The 5,563-nt window shown below is 35.8% G+C and overlaps 2 long non-coding RNA genes across 2 annotated transcripts; both read right to left on the bottom strand.

Annotated features, from left to right (window-relative positions):
* Nucleotides 1-481: 481 nt before the first annotated feature.
* LOC148690087 (uncharacterized) lies at nucleotides 482-1,243 on the bottom strand. Its single transcript, XR_015957643.1, has 2 exons — nucleotides 1,165-1,243; nucleotides 482-1,090 (listed from the first exon to the last, which is right to left on the bottom strand). It is a non-coding gene; the product is annotated as an uncharacterized LOC148690087 (long non-coding RNA).
* A 96-nt stretch (nucleotides 1,244-1,339) lies between these two features.
* On the bottom strand, nucleotides 1,340-4,725 carry LOC148690088 (uncharacterized). Its single transcript, XR_015957642.1, has 4 exons — nucleotides 4,468-4,725; nucleotides 2,290-2,570; nucleotides 1,563-2,154; nucleotides 1,340-1,439 (listed from the first exon to the last, which is right to left on the bottom strand). It is a non-coding gene; the product is annotated as an uncharacterized LOC148690088 (long non-coding RNA).
* Between the last annotated feature and the right edge of the window lie 838 nt (nucleotides 4,726-5,563).

Below are 5,563 nucleotides of genomic sequence, written 5' to 3' on the forward strand. Positions count from 1 at the left end.
AGAACAAAATATCAAAATTCAACCAAAATAACCAATAATTTATAAGAATAGTGTAAAATATGTAGTATAATATTGATTCACTACTCAGCATAATTGCTTAGGCGACAAAGTGGCAGCCATCACGCAAAGGCAAATACAGTTGCGAGAAATATTGGGCGGCGAAGAGGACGCCGCGCAAATTTTGTTGTACAAAGCTCGTGACGTCAGACATTGTGCGACGGAGGAAAGTTCTTCATTCCGCGAAATGAATGTTGCACTGCGCAAAACAAAGAACGACGAATGAGTGTTAATTGTGCGTGATACTCCGAGCGACGAAACTGGGGTTTGACGCGGTTACCCTTGCGAGACGAACATATAAGCTGTCGAAGTAAGATTTTAAAATTAATTTTTTTAAATGATTTTTATTTATTTATTTTGCCTTTTAAATGTTGATAATATTGTTTTATGTAGAAGTTAATTTAATGAAATTAAAAACATAAAATGTAAAGAAGAATATTGAATTAAAAAATTATTGAAAGTGTACATACAATGGAAAGAAATATTTTAAAATTTGAAAATAAATAAAAAAAAACTACAATATGTAGTTATCCACGTCATAATCGCCTTCTGGTGGTGTTGGTGCTGCACTGGGGGGTTGAGAGGTGGTAGCTATTGTGGTAGGGGGGCTAGGCGGTCATAGCTGCTATAGCGGGGGGCTGGGAGGTCATTGTTGGAGTTGGTTCAAAGTCGAGGAACCGAATGCTAGAGATTTGAAGGGTAAGACGAATTTGGTTCATCAAATTGTTTTAGGCCGCAAGGTGAGACTTATGGGCGGTAATCTGCTCCTTTAGGTTTGCCACTTCAGATGTTAGCAATTTGACCTCTTATGTTCTTGCTTGGAGAAGGAGGTAGACGAGTCCCGAAGGCGAGCTTTCCCAAGCCCCCGGTGAACATTCCCTTGCCTATGACCGAGGGTCTGATCGAGTGTGTCTGTCATGATCTGAAAACCCGAATCCTTAGGAGGAAACACATCCTCGATCGGTGGGGTCTCTAGGGGAAGCTAGGAAGTCACTTCCTCCAGAATGGTCTGGCCCTTATCCACTGTGGAGGGCTAGAAAAATGAAAACAAACAAATTAATTTTAATATACATGTAATTAATATTAATACTAATTGGAATAACTTACATGAAGCTGCTCTGTCAGCTTATCCCCGAGCTGAACGTATACTTCATTGAACATGTCAATCCCAAGAAACTTTGACCCCTTGAATAAAAAAATAAAAAATAAAAATTAACATATAGATTACCAATTGTGTAATAGAGAGTAAAAAGAATCAAAACTTAAAATAAATATATGGTTACCTTACGTCGATCCTCCAACCTATAAGAGAAGTATCGTGAGCCAGAGCGGTGAAGAAGTTTCTTCTTCGATCGATTGATCGAGTTTGCCTCCACTTTTTTCTGTTGAATTAAAAAAAAACGTATTAGTTTAGATATTTATAACAAATTAATGCAAAAAATTAAAATATTATTAAAAAATATAAAATTTTGATTAAATAATATTGAAATATATATTATACTTACTAGGTATTTCTCATCTTGAAAATGGCCACAGAGCTACTCCCATTTATCACAGCGGTCCACCAACTCTTTAGGGCACCCAACTGCTAGAGCGCCCTCTGGACCGTCATATTTCTCATAGTGCTTGTGGAGGTTGTTCTTCCACTAAGTGAACCTACTAGTGCAAACTCGTTGATGTACTAGTTTTGATTGGCATCGAGGTTCGCGATCTTATAGTGATGCTGCAAAACTCAACAAATGAATAGTAGTTAAAATTTATAATATTTGCATACTTAATAAAAATTTAGTATTTGAGGTTGAAAATACTTATAGATAATTCATGAAGAACGGCTTCCTTGACTTTAGATGGGATAACTTTCCATGACTCCCACATGAAGGGGCAATTATTCATGATAACTAAGCTAATGTCGCTGGCCAACACACTGTGCTACTCCTTTGTTGCAACCACATGATGTCAAAGATCCCACATAATGGTGATCTTTTTAGTCGTGGTGCGAGTGGTCTATGAAGTCTTCAGAAGTCTGCATAGGACAAATTCTATTTTCTACTGAAAATTCGGTAGAACCTCCCCTAAAACTATAACATTTCCTAAAACCTGTAGACAACATAACAACAAAAATAACACATCCACCCAACAATTCAAAGACTTTATACCAATTAGGGACTTTAAAACAATTATAATCTAAATTCCAAATTGTTAAATTGAAAATACATGAGAAAGATGCATTACCTGTATAGGACCCCTCTCTATGGACAAAAGGAAGCCTTACTAGACTGCTCAACCTCCTTAGAACTCTGGGGCCGTCAATGAGTCTGTTGGGCGCTGAGTAGAGGATGCGTCACCAAAGAAGTCGAAGATGTAGGAGCCGGAGACACTGTTGGATCGAAAGGCGTGACCGGAGACACACTTGTGCCCATATCAGGTGGGATGGTGCCAATAGCATTAGCTGTTGGAGAAGGTGTCTGACGGACCCTATTATCTGCCCGATGGTTTGAAATTATGTTCGACATCTATAAAAACAATAAATAAAAAAGTTACATTCCACTACTTTTAGTCAATTTATTATAATATATTACATGGCACATAATATACATAATCCTCCAACACCAACATGTTTTTGTTTATGTTTTTTTTTATAAACATTTTATATCAGTAATAGACAAAGAATAGTCAAATATATAACATTTTCCTTGATACACACACACAGATAAATTAAGTTTATTTGTTTTTGGGAAAAAGATCCAAAATCAAACTAAAACACCAAATCCAGTGAACTTATTTGAATATACAGCTACGGCAAAACATTCAAGATAATAGCATATATGGAGGGACAGGGTGTGAAGGTAAATGGTTGGTTGGTGTAGGGAAACAAATAGCAAAATAGCATATAAATCAATTCAAAGCAATGTTATCTATCCACGTATACACACACACACACACACACAAACATATATAGTACTCATTCCCAAACGAAAAATAGCGTTGAAATTATCTTCTCTAATTGTTTCACCAATCACAACTATCATCTGGCTTACTCAGTTTCCTTTGTCTCTTTCTTTTCCCCTTTATTTTTCTAATTAAAAACAAAACAGTTATCAGGCAAACCCTTTATCCTTTACTACCTATTCCAAGAATCTTTAACGATACATTCTAATAAAGGCTTTCCGAGCATCCAAATTGCTTAAAAAGCTCTCTTGCATTGACTACCAGTTAAACATATTAATTAGACTCTCTGTGTTTTCAGTGCATGTAAGAAATAATTATCTGAATTATGGAATTCATAGTTTGTGACATAGAGGGCCTTACCTGCATCATATTTCTCCACGCAGTATATATATTGTTAAAGCTGATCACCATAAAGAAAATGCATAGATGAACTGATAAGTGCAGAAATTGTAAGATTGATGAACTACCTTCAACAATTTCTTCCAACACCTTCTCATATGTACAACCATTTAGGACTTCCTACTAGCTCGTTCAATCCATAAACGTTTGCTCATTAAGCATTAAAATTTAAATTCTCTCCGAGATTTTAGTATGAGACATACTTGCGACTGTTAAGGGAAGCGAAGTTAATCTATCAGCCAAAGACAGTTAAGTAAACTGCAAACAATGTAAACTCTATTGATTAACACAAGGCTACTAAACTTTGCTACCGGAACCTGAAATATTTGTGTTTAGTATAAGATTCCAAGTACCAAATGGTGCTGGCAATTGAGCAAGATCCTGAAATATCAGAAACTCAAGTTGTAGAACATTCTTTCTTCCGTTAACACATTTTAAAACTTCTAACCCACTCTCAAGTTTCAAAGTTTCAAAGTTTCAAAGCAAACCCTATATATATCAGTAATGCTCTCAATTTGTGTGCTTGGATCACTCAGCAATCAAATAAAAAGAAGGTAGTTGTAAAAATATATTGAAATCATATTTGCACAAATAAAAAACTGCAATTTAATATGAAGAAAGAAATTAATAATCCCAGAAACCTAAATAATTTAGTATACAGATAATTAACCCCAATTCAAAACCGTTATTTGATCAGAACCCAATTCAAAACCCTTACCAATTTCCCATAAACTCCTTAATGTGCTTTTCTCCTCTGGATCTGCCCTTCCTTCCTAGTTGCTAATCCCAATTCGAAAGCCCTATTTGATTCCCAATTCGATACCAAGTTTTGTTTATAACCAAAAAAATGAAAAAAATAAAATAAAATATGCAAACTCCGGATTCCCAATTCGAAAACCATAACCCAATATTCTCAATTCAAAAACCCTAACCCAGGATTCTCAATTCGAACCCTGAATCCCTAGTTGTTCTAATTAAAACAATCCAACAAAAAAAATGAAAAATTGCACTAATAATTAATTGAATTAAGGGAGAGTGAAATAAGGGATATTGGGTGCTTACCTAGTAATATTGCGGCGGTGGTGAGATGGTGTGGCGTTGGAGCGCGGCAGTCGATGTCAAGTGCGGAGGACAGAGAGTGATAGAGAGATAGAGAGAGGGAGAGAGGGAGAGATTGAGATAGTGAGTGATGAGAGCAAGAGATGGAGAGAATCAAGAAAGAGAGAGAGGAGTGTGAGAATTGAGAGAGAGAGAGAGAGAGAAGAGTGAGCTTTGCAGAGAATGAGAGAGATAGAGTCAGTGAGCTTCACCAAAATAAAAATGCGCCCAAATAAAAATGTGCCCAATTTTCACCAAAAAAATTAAATTTTTATATGTTTACACGACGAGGATGTTCTAATTTTCGTTGGCATCTAGTTTTTAAATAAAAAATGAATTTTTAAATATTTGCGTGACAAACATTTCCAAAACATCATCACGCATATATATAAATTTAATTTATTTTTTGTTTAAATAAATAAATTGTTTTTTTGTTTAATTAATTTTTTACAAATTTTAATGGAAACTTTTGTTTGTATACGAAATAAATACCATTCAATAAATATCATTACATGTACATCACAAGTTTTCATTAATCCTCGTCTGAACTAGAATAAATATCATCACTTTCATTAGATTCAGACTCACATTCCTTGTCAGCATCGTCGTTTGCGTGCTCGGGTGCATTGTATCACGGTAGATCCCCGAGATTAATCATAATGGAGTTGATCGGTATTTCGATTTTAAGACCTCCGGCTACCTGATACGGTTCTTTTACAATAGTCATATCTCGCAGTGTATCTGCATCAAGTTCCGTTAAAGCCTCCAGTGTCAGCAACGTCACCATAATCGTCATCGTTACAGCCCTGTGTGCTCCATCTTCTGCACTACTTTTCATCATCTCCCACCCTTAAGGTCATCAATATAGAAAATAGTTTTGGCCATCGTTGCCAAAATGTAGGGTCGTCGTTATATCAACATCTGTTAATGTTGACCGATAACAAACCATCGTCTCGCTTAACACCTCCAACCTTACGTAGGTTTGTATCAAACCAGCAACTCTTAAGCAAGATAACTTGATAGCGGTCTTTGTAAAGAAATTGTACAACACTTGTAAGTT

This window comes from Pyrus communis, chromosome 16, assembly GCF_041283825.1.
Source record: "Pyrus communis isolate YQ-2024b chromosome 16, ASM4128382v1, whole genome shotgun sequence".
NCBI classification, from domain to species: Eukaryota; Viridiplantae; Streptophyta; class Magnoliopsida; order Rosales; family Rosaceae; genus Pyrus; species Pyrus communis.